Source organism: Medicago sativa, chromosome 7 (genome assembly GCF_051527215.1).
Source record: "Medicago sativa cultivar Bolivia chromosome 7, Bolivia_mono, whole genome shotgun sequence".
Taxonomy (NCBI): domain Eukaryota; kingdom Viridiplantae; phylum Streptophyta; class Magnoliopsida; order Fabales; family Fabaceae; genus Medicago; species Medicago sativa.
Window position 1 is genome coordinate 11716957 of NC_140755.1, and position 15450 is coordinate 11732406.

Here is a 15450-nt window from a genome sequence, read left to right on the forward strand (position 1 = left end):
ACTTTGGGTTTCTTGGTCCACCTTTATAAACAGTAGCAACTACAACTATATGTTTGGGTATGGTTTTGAGAAGATGAGCAATATCTGGATTGAATATGAGCATAGATCTGAATGAGTTAGGATGGTATTGAGATTCAAATTTTCGAAATGATGGTGAGGAATGAATGATGAGATGGAAGAAAGATATAGAGAGGGAGAAACATGGGGAAGAAAGGCATGGAAAGAGGAAGAAGTTGTCGGGGGTTAATAGAGATTGAAGATATGGGGAAGAGTGTATGGTGTGTCATTTGGAAGAGACAGAAACTGTAAGAAAGGGTTGGAAGAGAGAAAAGATTGTAAGAATGGGTACTGACGGAAATAAAGGGTACTAGCTGATTTTTAGATCTATCATAATATTACTGGCCGATGTAAATCCTTCAGTAATTTAATGTCATGTGCAATTGTCTGCATCATTATTGACGGAAAAAATCCGCCATTAATGTAAGGCAGACTGGTCATTAACAATACTAACGGATTTATATCTTAATAATGTAATTTTCTGAATTATTGAGGGATTATTCTGTCAATAATGTTATTCACTACAAGAAATCACTGAAATTCCGAGGCACAAAACTCCTGGGAAATCGTCTATTTCTCTTCGGAATGTCGTTTTTTTCCGAGGAACTCATGTCCTGGAAAAATAGTTGGTTGCAATCCCATTACCGAGGAAATTTCCGAGGAACTTTTGTTTCCGAGGAAAAATGTCCTCGGAATATTGATTTGACAACTGAGCCACAGACTGGAACGGCTGACACTAAAGTGACTAGATTTTCCGAGGAACTTTGTCCTCGGAATGTATTTTATTTTAAAAAATAATTAAATTTTGGACCGCTAGATAATAGGAATTATTGTCTGATGGTTCATTATCTGTTTCCACTGAATCAGAAACAAGATCTTTCTTCTCTTCTTCCACACCTCTAACGACCCCCATACACACCTCCTCTTAACAAGTTCATTGTATACCATAGAAGAATCAATAGCAAACGCTGCCATTGAGCTCACATCAGTTGATATTCCACCACAAAGTACCCTAACCGCAACCTCACCCAATTTCTTCACCTACTTGAACAGCTTCCACCATTTCTTCTCAACATTCTATCATGCCTAGACTTCTTAGAGCTGTTATATTGTTCAGATCTGTCCCTGTTTGATGTAAATGCAGCCTCCTTTGTATTTGTTTTTGTGTCACAAAATTCAAACTGTCATGATGAAAAACTCACTATAACTTCAATCTCCTCTTTCCTTTATTCTTGTTATTTCTCAACAAGTACTTGTGGACAAATAAATATTGGTACTTACGGACAAGTGGTCAAGTGCTCAACCAGATTGAACACTAAAACAGAACTTAGTCATCAATGAGAAATTATGAAATGAAAATAAAAATATGAAGTCTGTAATTTTCCTGGAAAAATGCAGGGGAGATATAATAGACACAACACATTGAATTAGTGAAATGTACAACACCACATGTTTTCTTCAAAATTTTGATTTTACCTAAACTCTTGCCACAAAACAGGAACTTCATAATCTGGAAATGGTTTCCTCCTTCTCTCGTGAAACATGTTTTTGTAAGGGATTTAAGAAAGAATTATAGTGATAAAGAATAGAGTGTTTATGTTTTTTGAGGGATGATAAACAGTTAAACACAAGCAGTACGAGAGAGGGAGAAGAGGATTCAACTTATTGAGAAAAGGCCATTGATGAAGTGAGGGCTGGATAATATTATTTGTTTAGTTGAAAGAATACTGTGTGAGTGAAATACTCACAAAGATTAATACAAGCTGCCAATGTCGTATAGTAATTAATTCTTCACAACTGTCATATATTCTTTCCAAGGAACTTTGTTCTCGGTAAACTCTACCAATACTGACAATGCGTACTAAACATTACATAATAATAACAATATGCATTCCGAGGACCTTTTTCCTCGGTAGTTCCTCGGTATTTAATCTAGAAAGGCGTGTCAAACTAATTATACAACAGGAGAAGCAGAGATTCCTGACATGTACATACCGAGGAAAAAGTTCCTCGGAATTACCTCTATTTAGCAAGAAACAATATATTGAGTGTTTTTTGTACATTACTAAGGGTTTACACTGCCATTAATTACTTAAGGTTTAAATCCCTCAGTAACGCAATTTTGAATTTATTGGTGATTAGGGGATTTCTTTTATCGCACCCCCGAAAAACAAAAAATCATCAGGGACCATAAACCCATTGAACTTTAAAAGGTCTATTTTAGCAACTAACATCCTTTTTGTCTTGACAAAAAGACTCATCTCCTTGTTTTATGATAAAATTAAAACTAAAAGACACAAATATAATTTACGATTAAAAGTTAATGTTTTTTTGCTTTCAATTTTTTTTCTCATCAACTTTCCCACACTCTCTTTCCTCTTGATACTGCCTTGCCATCCCCCTCCACATTTGTTTCTTCTACTTCTATCGTATGGTCATCATAAGTTTGTGCACAACCAAAATATAAAACAAAAATAGGCATGAAGTCTCTGCATAAACAAGAAATATTTAGCCAAATATTTTTCACTGATTGTGTGACGTGTAAGGTGTGAATGGAACCCCTTTGTGACTCGCTTGCATATATAAATTTTCGAATCACCGTAATATTACCTTGACCACCTTACTTAATATAGGATAGGGTTGCACTACTATATGTGTTTCTAGGACCTCTCCATCATTACTAACACTATCATCTGAAGGATGTTGGAGCTATAGGCAGAGTTATATAATGACTATCATCACACAGTGAAATAGTTGGAACTTCGTCATCATTGTCTTCCTCAAGAAGACTGTCCATGAGGAATAGTATTATCCTTGTGAACTCATCCTCAGTGTCATCAACCTGATCTTCTTCTTCTGGTGTCCAATCCACTGGAATATTATTTATATATTTCTGATTTTCGGTCGCAGAAGCATCACTACTACAATAATGACATTTCGTAACAAAGTCATTGTAACACTTGAAAAATTGTTAGCTACAATGATATAGTAACTATTGATTAAAAGTGTTAGGTCCAATATACATCAAGAAACAATAAAACCCATACATTCACGTGTCAATTATTTTAGTCAACAATAGTAAAAAAAAAAAAAATTGTCAAAATAAAATAAAAAGTGTCATAAGCCATTGTGTAACACTTTTCTTTCTCACCGTGACACTCAATTCAGCGGAACACTTTTCTCCACCGTCACACTTCCCTCGACCACCGTCGAGCGTCATCGACAAATCTCACAATGTTATTAATCCTTTTCACCCTCCGCCGTCACGCATTCTCATACCGTCGAGCTTCTCACCGTCAAACTCACACAGTTGAATCTCACCGTTGAGCTTCTCACCATCGAACTCACACCGTCGAATCTCACCGTCGAGCTTCACACTTCATCGATCAAGCTTCACAGTCGCGGATCCATTGAACTTTATCAACCAATTTCACAGGTGCAGATCGAATTTCACAGAACCCTTTTGCCTCTTTCACACACATGTAACACTTCTCAAATTCTTCTTATGTTTCGCATTTTATGCGCTTTCAGTTTTGATTTCACATAGATTTCATCGCAATTATCTTAAATCCGTGCTTTTTCTCTGTTATGAATCACAATTTTGATCTATTTCGTTCACACTGTTTGATTTTCATTTTGAAATTCTATGTGTTTAATTTTCATTTCACAATTTAACTCAAATTCTTGTTCTGTTTTGCATTTGTGATTTATGTTTTCTTTGAAATCTATGTGTTTGATGTTTCCAAAGAAAAATAAATTGTTCTAGAGTGGATTGGTGGATCTGTTATGAATTACCCATTTTGTCTTCAAATGTAATAAAAAAATCTTCATTTTTTTCGGGTTTTTTCTCAAATAAAGGATGACTTGCCCTAGAGATCTTGTCACTGTTCACCATAACTTCAATAGCTTACTTACCCAAATGGAAATGTCTTGCTGATTCAAATGATGCAAAGATCACATCCAATACCCACCCAAAACCAATACCCAAATCTTGCAAAACCTTTGCTCAAGCTCTAAAGACAGTCTGTGATATACATCACAGTCAATCACCAAAACCTAGTATTAAAGGTGACATTAATATCCACTTCAAGAAGAATATCAGCTTGGATTGGAGTCATGCGAAGAACTTGCATTCTCTTGTTTTGTGGCGAAAGGGTTCTACACAACTGATTGTGGTTGCCTTGCGTGACGAGTTAAATCCTCATTGGAAGAATCTAGGAAGATGGGGTATAACTTCATTAGGTAAAGTTTTTATGAGTTTTCGTTTTATTAAAGATGCTAGGAGTGTGAGGCAAATTGGAGCTTGGAGTTTAAACCCTGGTTTGCTCAAACTCATGTTTGAGAGAGAATAAAGAGAAAGAGAGAAAGAGAGAGAGAGAGAGAGAGAGAGAGAGAGAGAAAGAGAGAGAGAGAGAAGTGGAATTTTAGTTCTATATAGTAGAATTAATTTTGAATGTATCTTTAATTTTCGGTTTTATTTTGGTCGTATTTTTCAAACGTGATAACACTTTGGTGCCATAAAATAATCTTACTCGATCTTGAATCTTACTCGATCTTGAATCTTACTCACTCTGATCTCGTGTTTCAGTAAAAAAATAAAATAAAAAATTCAAACACAATAGATGTATTTGGATCGAATTTTTAACCAAATTAATACACAAACTATGTTTGACTTTTTTTCTTATATTTGAAACCAGAGTAGTATATGGCAGACAATTTGTTTGACATCTAGGTATAGCTTCTACATTTCGCACAGAATTGAAGCACTGGAGTGACTATAAACTTCATTACAAAACTGCCAACAACTAAGTTTTGTTATAAAGCTTTACAATTAGCCCAATCTTTTAACAGCTGAAATTAAATTTTCATAGTCTTTCAACAACTTAGTTTGATTATTATCCATGACACATTATACATATGTGAATTATATGTGCTAATCAATCATAAAGCATGAGTAAAAAAAAAAAAACCATAAAGCATATTAGATTAAGGCTATATATGATATGAAATAGGAGAAATAAATAGATGACGAATGCATAAAGAAATACTATATTTATTAACAAATGTGTTCATACATTCCAATAACAAAATCCACTACAAGAAAATCGGGTTTTAGCTACGAAGAAAATAGTACCTCATTCCTAGCTAATTTGCAACTAAAATATTGAAACTTCTAGCGAATTCCCAACTATTATGTAGCCAAATATTGGTCAAAAGTTTATAATTCGTAACCAAATGGCTAGGATACAGTCGCAAATAATTCGTTGTAAACCAATAGCTAAAGTTCCTAGCTATTTCGCAGGACAATCCAAGCAAATTAAAAATAAAAAAATAAAAAAATTTTATAAGTTGTATACCTAATCAAGAAGTGGGCAATTTAAAAGGTTGCTTCGGTGTTATTTCCCAATCAATCAACATATAGCGATTAAAACCAATTGGGAAAACTGAGAAACACAACCTAAGAACCTATGCCTCGGTAACGGGATACTCAAACATAAGATATTTGCCTGATGGTGTCCTGTAAATTGTGGTAAAATAATGCAGAAGATCTCATTTGATTAATTCACCCTACACTTAATACTAGTCTCACTTATCCATGTCTAAAGGAGCCTAACTTGGAAAAATGACAAGAAATGCCTAAAGGAGCCTTACCACAATATAATTGGCATCGGGAAACATTGCACAACAAGTATTATGAATCATTTTGGTCATTAAGGACATATCAGACTGGCAACACATATTAGACCAGCATCTGCAAATAACTTTCCCACTTCACCTGAATTAAAAAAAAATATATCAGTAAAACCTTGGAAAATCTATATGCATTAGAGTATCATACTTTGGAATACACGCCAGCTAGCCAGATAACAAATTTTAATATACAGAACACCAAGTTAACACAATCCTTTTTATAATTCAAGATTAATTATGAGCAATAGTTTAGAGACTTGATTTTTTTGAGTTAGAGACAAAATAAAATTAAAGAAACTTTTTATTTTGTTTATCCCATACCAGTGTCAATGAGACCAATGATTATATCATTGGGTTAATATGTGTTTACCCCCCTGTAATATAGGTCATTTCCGGTTTTCCCCCTTGTAAAATATTTTTTTTTAAATTTCATCCTTGAAATTTGAAAATATTTTGGTTTTAGACCTTCATTGAAAATTTCACCCCCTGTAATTTGAGCAAATTTAGGTTTACCCCTCTTGTAATTTGAAAAAAATTTGGTTTACCCCCCTGTTCATTTGAGCAAATTCCGGTTTACCCCCTGCCATATCTTTGATTTTGTACTGTCAAAGCTCATGAAGGTCCAAAACCAAAAATCTTCAAATTACGAGGACGAAATTCAAAAAAAATATTTTACAGGGGGTAAAACCGGAAATAGCCTATATTACAGGGGGGTAAACACATATTAACCCTATATCATTTGATGAAGGTTGATGAGTTGTGGCAGGAGGCCTCATTCCCAATAGTTGTCGACATAAGGTCGGAACATTGGTGCACCAAATAGAGGTTGAATCTATGCGCCACTCGACGACTGACAAGACCCTTTGTTACGTGTTCCACATTAAAAAAATTCACCTCTCAATAATCACAAGACAAAACTATGAATGAGGGTTGATATCATTCTACTAGGCAGATAAGATGACCAAATAATTAACAAGTTAAAACTGACAATCAAGTTCTGTCTTTTTAGTTATTCTTTCTTTACCAATTTGTTTATGGACAAAGCTTACTAGTTCAATCCTTGTGGCCTACATTCTAATTAAATTCCAACATTAATTGCAGGCTTAATTTCCAAAACCATACCTTAGTTTCCAAAAACAACCCACATTAAATTTAAAGGAACCAAAATCTGATATAGTATTTTTCTTTTTGTCATATTAAGCTAATTTAAAGGAACCATACCTTAATTTCCTGCAAAGGAACCTACAGCAAACTATACAAAATTCAGGGCCATAAGTAGTGCAGGGACATAAATAGCTTAGAAACTTCATGAACTACTTCTCTGGGGTTTGTAGCTCCTCCCACTACATCCAATCAATTTTCCAAATATTACAGTAATGATATCAACCCTACCCTGAAAAGAAAAAATCAATCAATCAATCTCAACAAAAAAAATCAGTCAATCTAACAGACACAATAAACTACTCATCGAAGTCCATCAAGATTGACAAGACTTTAATATAAATTTCAACTCATTTTTTATCAGAAGACAAAGTTGCTAAGGTTGATATGAATAATCTAGATATTCGGCTGTAATGGTTAACTTGCTAAACCATATCAAAAGTCACTTTTTCATATCAAAAGTGAACCTGGGGGCACATAGCAGCATTGAGTGTGTTCCGAATGCAGGTTAAGGATAAGCATAATGTTGTGCTACCTTGAAATCAAACACACAGAATGAATTGAGAAAGGAAAATCGCGATGATGAAGAAAGGAAAAAGGGGACCCGAATCAATTAATGAATCTCACCTACTACTACTACTACAACACTTTATTGTCTTACTGATAAGATTCAAACAAACGCATCGAACATCCTAACACAAACTTGTCCCACCAAATTACAGTCGAACTACTATACTAACTTAGAAAATGGGATTTGCATAGGAGTAATTTGCAGGAATGTAGTTATTATAATTGTAATAATAGCCAGTATTAGGAGGACCAAAATCTGATATCAGTCATTTCCATTTTTGATAAAAGAAGTAAAACAAAATAGAAACTACGGCACAAGCCTAAGGGAACAGATTCCCTGAGATCAAAAATTAATAAGAGACTAAGATTAAATTTCAAAAATGAAGTGATTATATTTTGTTAATGAGATTTTAAGTCACTAATAATAGTTTGACCTTCTAATCTTAAAGGAGACAGTTCAAATTTCCTTGACTTTAGTTAATAATAATTCTCGACTTCTTTATATATTTATTTTTTAAAGTTGGTGATTATACTTTGTTACATGCCTATATAATAAGGTTGGTTACTTACACTTATGACACTTGACTACATTAATAATAAATTGTTTTAGTTTTTACTGAAAAATAAGTAACAGCATAACCATACGAAGAGTAATGGACAAGGCTTAATCAATGAGACTGCATAAAACATTTGGATTCATGTTGTACTATTTTTCTCTAGCACATCTTTATTAGTGAATTTATCTTCTCTGTCAAAAAGTCGATGCTGCCCAGAAGCTTCAAATTCTTAGCTGCCCAGAAGCTTCAAATTTCCACTAATTTATTTATGTGATAGGATATAATTTCTTGTAGGTTTCAAATACAAACATCAAATCAAAGGGTTGTGTAACATGTTGAGCAGTCAAATGCAGGAATTATTGTTGTGACAACATTGTAAGTATTCGATGTAATAGTTTGTTACACTATTTAGTTGTTCTAATTGGCTATATAAGTATCATTGTGTCTCTACATGTAATCAACAATTCTCTCATTTGTTAATATATTTCTTCTTCTCATTTATGAATTCTATCAAGAATTGTAATAGTAAGAGATAAATAAATATTCATCTAGTTGATCCTTAAACAATGAAACATTGACACAAACGCGAACACTCACATTGACACTTAAACATAATAATGATTTGAGAAAATGGAAATGAATACATGAAACACTATATGTCACAGACGGACATATACTTGAAACACTTAAACATAATAATGAATACATTGACACTTAAACATAATAATTGGTGTTGTGTCGGAGACGGACATGGGCACGCCTTCCCTCTAAATAGTGTCTGATGAAACACTATATGTCACATTGTGAATGAAAGATTATTTTACATTCAATCACCAATTCCTGCTTGCATTGAATTAGTATTTTTTTCTCATGATAATTAGGATTATGAGACTTTCACTTATAACTCTTATATATGATATGATGAAATAATGAAATTGAAAAAAGAAATACAATGGGGCAATACAAGACACTGAAAAAAGAAATACAAAGACATTGAATTCAAGAACTTTAAACTAGAAAAGCAGTAAGATACTTGTATCCTATGACACAGACACGGACATTGACACTGAACACTATGCTCTGACACTAGTAATAATTTGAAAAAGAAAATTGAACGTAATCACATGTGCCATACATCGACACATGCTAGACACTCGACAAACATTCGATTTGAAGTCTCATAGCTTGTGATCAATCTATACTCCAAAAGCTGGATGATTATGTGATGGACCAGCAGCTTGAGAATGATTAAGGACATCATTCAGAACAAGCAAATTGAAAACGTTAGGTATCTCAGCCAAGTAGCCACCAAATCTCCCTAAATTACCATCAACAATTTTGAAGGGTGATCCCATTCCATTAAGGAGCTTTGAAAATCTTCAAAGCTCCTTAATGGAATGGGATCACCCTTCAAAATTGTTGATGGTAATTTGGGATGATTAGTATCGTCTGGAGATTTGGTGGCTACTTGGCTGACACAACCTGACGTTTTCAATAGTGTGTGAAAAAGGAGACTTATAGAAAAGATAAAGACAAAAGACCAAATGATAGATATAACACTTTGAAGTATTCATTCAAAATTATGCTTATAGAACTACTCCACTACAATGACTAAAATCTGGATATTAGCTTTATTTTTATAGGTGTAATGTGCTATCATGATATATTCTAGAAATAAGTGTGACAATGTTATGACTCAGATATTCTAGAAGAAAATTTTAAAGTAAATTAATTATGGTTGTTGATTCAGTTAACTATTCTACAAAGATCATCATAGGTAAAATTATAATTGTCGTGTCCATTATCACTCAACTATTATGGAAGGAACATTAAAACTAAATATGTGGTTTCTAACTCAGAACGAAATCAATTTTTGCCGACTCGGTTATAATTAAGTTATTCTAGAAAGAACATTAAAGATAAACCATGTTTGCTGACTCAGTTATGACTAAGCTATTCTAGAAGAAAATCCATAGGTTCAAAGTTGGCAATGACTCGACTATCCAATAAGGAAATCAATAATTATTTACTCGATTTTAATTCCATTATTTTAGAAGTAAATTGATAGTTGTTAATTCAATTATGATTCGAGTATCAAAAAAGGAAATTAATAATTGTTTACTCGGTTTTAAATCCCCTATTTAAGAAGTAAATTCATAGTTGTTAACTCAGTTATGACTTGACTATTCAAGAAGGAAATCCATAACTGTCGGTTTTAATTCCACTATTTTATAAGTAAATTCATATTGTAAAAGAAAATACTACCTCCGTTAATATTTATAACACTCTTTTTAGCAAAATCACGGGAATAATAAAGTTGATATTAGTATTAAATTTGTTTGTAATTACTATTGTTGTTACAATTTTATCCTTTGAGAGAGAATCTTTTATGTTTTCAATACACTATTTATTGCTAATTGTTTGAATTAAAAAAGTATACTACCTCCGTCCCTAATTATAAGACCCTTTTGAGAATTTTTTTTGTCCCTTTTTATAAGACCCCTTTGCTATTTCCAACTACATTAATTATTTCTTTACATACATGCCCCTATTTATTATACATCTTTTTCTTCAATCAGCAATAAATAACATGTTGAAAACATAAACCAACCTTCTCTCTTAAAGGATAAAATTGTAAAAACAATAGTAATTACAAACATATTTAATACAAATATCCACTATCTTAATTCCCGTTATTTTTTCAAAAGGGCCCTATAATTAGGGACGGAGGTAGTATTAAATAAGGGTATGTAAGTAAAGATATAAGTAATTTAATATAATTGAAAATAGCAAAGAGGTCTTATAAGAAGGGAAAAAAAATTCAAAAGAGTCATCTATGACTAAGTAATCCAATAAGGAAATTCATTATAGCAAACTCAGTATTGACTCGATTATTCTAGAGGTAAATCTATAGTTTCTAACTCAATTACTCTAGTATTCTAGAACTAAATGTCTACATCCATTGTCGGTGACTCCTTTATGACTAAACTATTCTAAAAGTAAATCCATAGTTATTAACTCAAATATAACTAAACTATTCTAGTAGTAAAGTCCTGGTTGGCGAGTTAATTTTTAAACGGCTATTCTAGAATGAAATTCATGGTTTTGACTCAATTATAACTCAAATATTCCATGAGGAACATTAAAATTAAATATGTGGTCACTAACTCAATTATGAGTCAAGTATTCTGGAAGGAAATCTATGATGCATAGGTATGGTTATGGTACTCATATCGGATACCGGTACAATACGTAATATGGTAAATTTAAAAAGTAGATTTTTCAAGTGAATTCCTATCATTGTTTGTTGTAAAAACATGCGTAGAAAAAATCAATTATAGTAAAAAGTAGTATCATACAAGTCCTATTTTGATCATGTGTTTAACCACACTTCTATCATCGTGTAGCTTCAAAATTTTTCTTTTTGTGCAACCCCTCTACTATTTTCATTAGAATCAAGAGAGAGAATTGAAATACAATAAAAAAACAAAATAATTTTGGGTATTTTTCCAGCGCCCGTACGATTTTTCTGCACAAACCACAACGTAAACACTAATTTATGAGTATCGTACGCTTAGCCGGTACGGGAGAGTACCCGGTACCGATACTTTTCCATGTTTGGAGTACCCATACTTAAGAGAAGGGAATCCATTATCGTTGACTTAGTGATGCTGGTGCTAGTAACTTTGTTCATTTTAAATTTTACATGAAATACATTACATTTTCATATCAAAAAATTTCAAATTGTTTTAGTCTCATAAGTTGTTTTAGACCATTACATCAGAAGGATGACTTACTCCCAAAGTTTAGGAGCACGATAACTATTGGAGCTTGCGAAAGATATTCATCATAATCACCGTATCTTTTATGTATAGCATAATTGGTGAGACTTTGAGCCAAATACCTTTCACCTTTTACTGTAGTTCTTTCAATATGTGTGATCTATGCTCGAATGTCATTTTTGCTCAGACTTGCGGTCATTCTCTACAGACTACAGGTCATTTACTATCATTTTTTTACCTTGAGCCTTTTCAAGCTACCCTTTTATTATTATTATTATTATTATTATTATTATTATTATTATTATTATTATTATTATTATTATTATTATTATTATTATTATTATTATTATTATTATTATTATTATTATTATTATTATTATTATTATCATTTACTAAATCCCTTTGAGCCTCCATGCAATATTTCTTTTGTTGTTAATAAGTGCCGAACAAGTGTGAACCCCGTAATGTCATCTATTTGATTTCTCTTGTAGTTACATAGAAATTTTAAAGAACTTGATATGATTTGAAACTAGGTTTGGAGTTTCTCTTTAGAATTAACAACATTCTAAGTTTGAAGTAGTGTACCAGTAGAACTTGTTTGTCAAAAGAAAGAAAAAGAATGAGAATGTAGAAAAAACACAAAAAGTGGGTTTACACAAAAAAGATATAGAAAATCAAAAGTCAAAATTGGTTTCTTCAAAAATAAAAAGAATATACAGTTCTATTAGTACCCATCTTGCTTTGGTGCAGAGAAGGAAAGTTGGAAATAGTTCACAATTTAGGGATCCTTAGGTTAAAATCTAACTCCAAGTTGTTTTGCAACCTACTTTCCCAAGTATATCTCACCTTAACATAAGCATATTATAACCCTGAAAGACCTCTAAAGTGTGAAAATAGTATGAATATTGAATGTTTGTTTTAAATTTCTTCAAGTACATAGCAAATGTCATTGTTGAACCAAAGTGAATTTTAAAAGCAAAGTTTATATGGTTTTGGTGATAACAATGTATGAAAGAACAATTGGGTACTCTAATGTTTGTTCAAGTGCACAGGATCATAGAATTAAATTCTGAATTTAATGTAAATTGGATACTCTAATGTCTGTTCAAGTGTACTATAGAAAAAAGGACCTAAGTAAAGGTGGAAATCGTGGAGAAGAAACAAGAAAAACCAAAAAATTAGAGAAGACAATAAAGTTTTGAGAACAAAGTACAAATGCTAAGATACTTTGATACATTAAACTGAAGCATACACTACAAATATATAGAGCAAAGCCATAAACTTGCTTGTAAGACTGGACATAAAATCTACACTAAATCTACTCTAAACACTAGTCAACATTACCTAAGAACACTAGACATCATTACCTAGGGACTGTTTTACTTACTAAATAAGCAACAATCTAATTATGACACTTATACTTAAACAAGCAACACTTTAATTATGACAGAAAAACAGCAGCACACAAATAATTATTAAATCAGAAAAATATCAATCTCCAACACTCCTCCTTGATATTTTTCTTCAAAAAACTCCAGGCATTGACCACTTCTCTTCAACCTTCATATGATAAAACATCATTGACCAATTTTTTTGATCTGCTGCAGCTAAAACACACGTAGCTTCAACTGATAAATGAGTTATCTCTTCTTGCTTCTTTGAATTCCAAAGGGACGCAACATGACCAAATGAAAAAACACAATCAGATTTAGTCTTAACATCATCACCACTTTTATTTTGAAAAACGCACAAGTCATACATAGAGGCATCAACAACATTACAACCAACATCCTTCTCAATAATCTTTTTCTCCTCCTGCATGGTAACTTTACAGCCCTCAAAATTAGCAGCTTCAATATACCTCGCAGTCTCTAACATAGAAATATTGCATCTAGCATAACTTCCATCCAAAGTTCCCTTTTTTTAAGCTGTAAAATTTGTTTCAACTCTACTTGGAAAAACATGCAAGGATGTTTGTTTGCACTCTACTGGAAAGCTTTTGCCTCTCATTTCAACAATCGTTAAATTAGTTCCAGAAGGATAAAAAAATAGTGCACTTCATATCCTTAAAATGCAAAGAATAATTTTTCTCCATCATTTGTCCAACACTCGAAAGACTTTGATTTATCTCAAGCACAAATAAAACATTTGAAATATATTTTATGGTTGAGAGAGTTTCAAGAACCACGACTTCTATGCCTTTGACCTCAATATGTTGTCCATTGCCAATGAAAACATTGGAGTAAAAAGATTCATCAAGTTCTTTAAAAAAACCTAACATTGTTGTCATATGATTAGTGTATCCATTATATATTAGTCATGTTTCTTTGCTACTACATGCTAAATAGCAAGAAGTCTTAAACAATTGCTTCTCATCTTCTTGGTGGTGCTCAACAACTCGGGCTTGTTGTTCCTGCTGGTTTGTTTTGTTTTTACAAACCTTCTCCACATGACCTAGTTGTTTACAAGCTCTACATTTAACTCATGGCCGGCACCAACAAAACTTATCTAAATGAGTATATTATTTGCAATGTGGGTAGGATGGAAACTTCTTTTTCCCAAATCTTTTAAAGCTTTGTTTTTGCCTTTGTTGTTGGCCAAAAAAGCACCTTCAACATTTTCTTCCATCCTTTAATATCTTCTTTGCTCAGAAGCTTGCAAAGCATTGACAAGTTCCGCAACTGTGATTTTAAAAGGAAAAAATTATTTTCTTCAAGAGATGAAATTTTTGGTTCAAACATCTCTAGAAGACCCACCAACATTTTTCCACAACTCTTTGATCACAGAGATCTTCTCCCGACAATCTGATATGTGTAACAACATTAGAAATTTTGTTAGAAAACTCTCTAACAGTTTCAGTTTCTTTCATTTTTAGAGCTTCAAAATCTCTTCTCAAGTTCATCACTTTCATTTTCTTTGTTCATTCACTTCCTTGGTACTCCTCCTTCAGCTTGTTCCAAGCTTCTTTTGCAATTTCAAGATTCAAAATCTTGATAAAAATATCATCCTATAGAGCTGCATGTATTATGGCAAGGGCTCTACCTTCCTTTGCCACTTCATCACTGTGATTTTTTATTTGAGCTAATGTTGAGTTGTTTGGGAAAGGTCGTGGGTTGCTGCCCTTTTCAACCACATCCCATAATCTTTGAGCTCTCAAATAAGTCTTCATTTTTACAGCCCACAAATCAATGTTTTATCCTAAAAACACAGGAGGTGGAGGTAAAGAACCACTATTGGAAGCCATTTTTGATGTTAAAAGTTTTTTGTAATGGTTTTTGTGAAGGTTTTCTTGTTAGTTTTCTCTCACCCTCAAAGTTTTACACTAGTTTTCTATCCTCGCAGACCCGTAAAGATCAATGGGGCTCTAATACCATGTAAAAAAAAGGACCTAAAGATGGAATTGGTGGAGAAGAAAGAAGAAAAACAAAAAAAAATAGAGAAGACAATAAAGTTTTGCGAGCAAAGTACAAATGCTAAGATACTTTGATACATTAAACCGAAGCTTACACTACAAATATATAGAGTCAAGCCATAAACTTGATTGTAAGACTGAACATAAAATCTACACTAAATCTACTCTAAATACTAGACATCACCACTAGACATCATTACTTAGGGATTGTTTTACTTAT

At 32.6% G+C, this 15450-nt stretch overlaps 1 pseudogene; it reads right to left on the reverse strand.

Annotated features, from left to right (window-relative positions):
* Nucleotides 1-13126: 13126 nt before the first annotated feature.
* LOC146904266 (uncharacterized) lies at nucleotides 13127-15062 on the reverse strand (annotated as a pseudogene).
* Nucleotides 15063-15450: the final 388 nt, after the last annotated feature.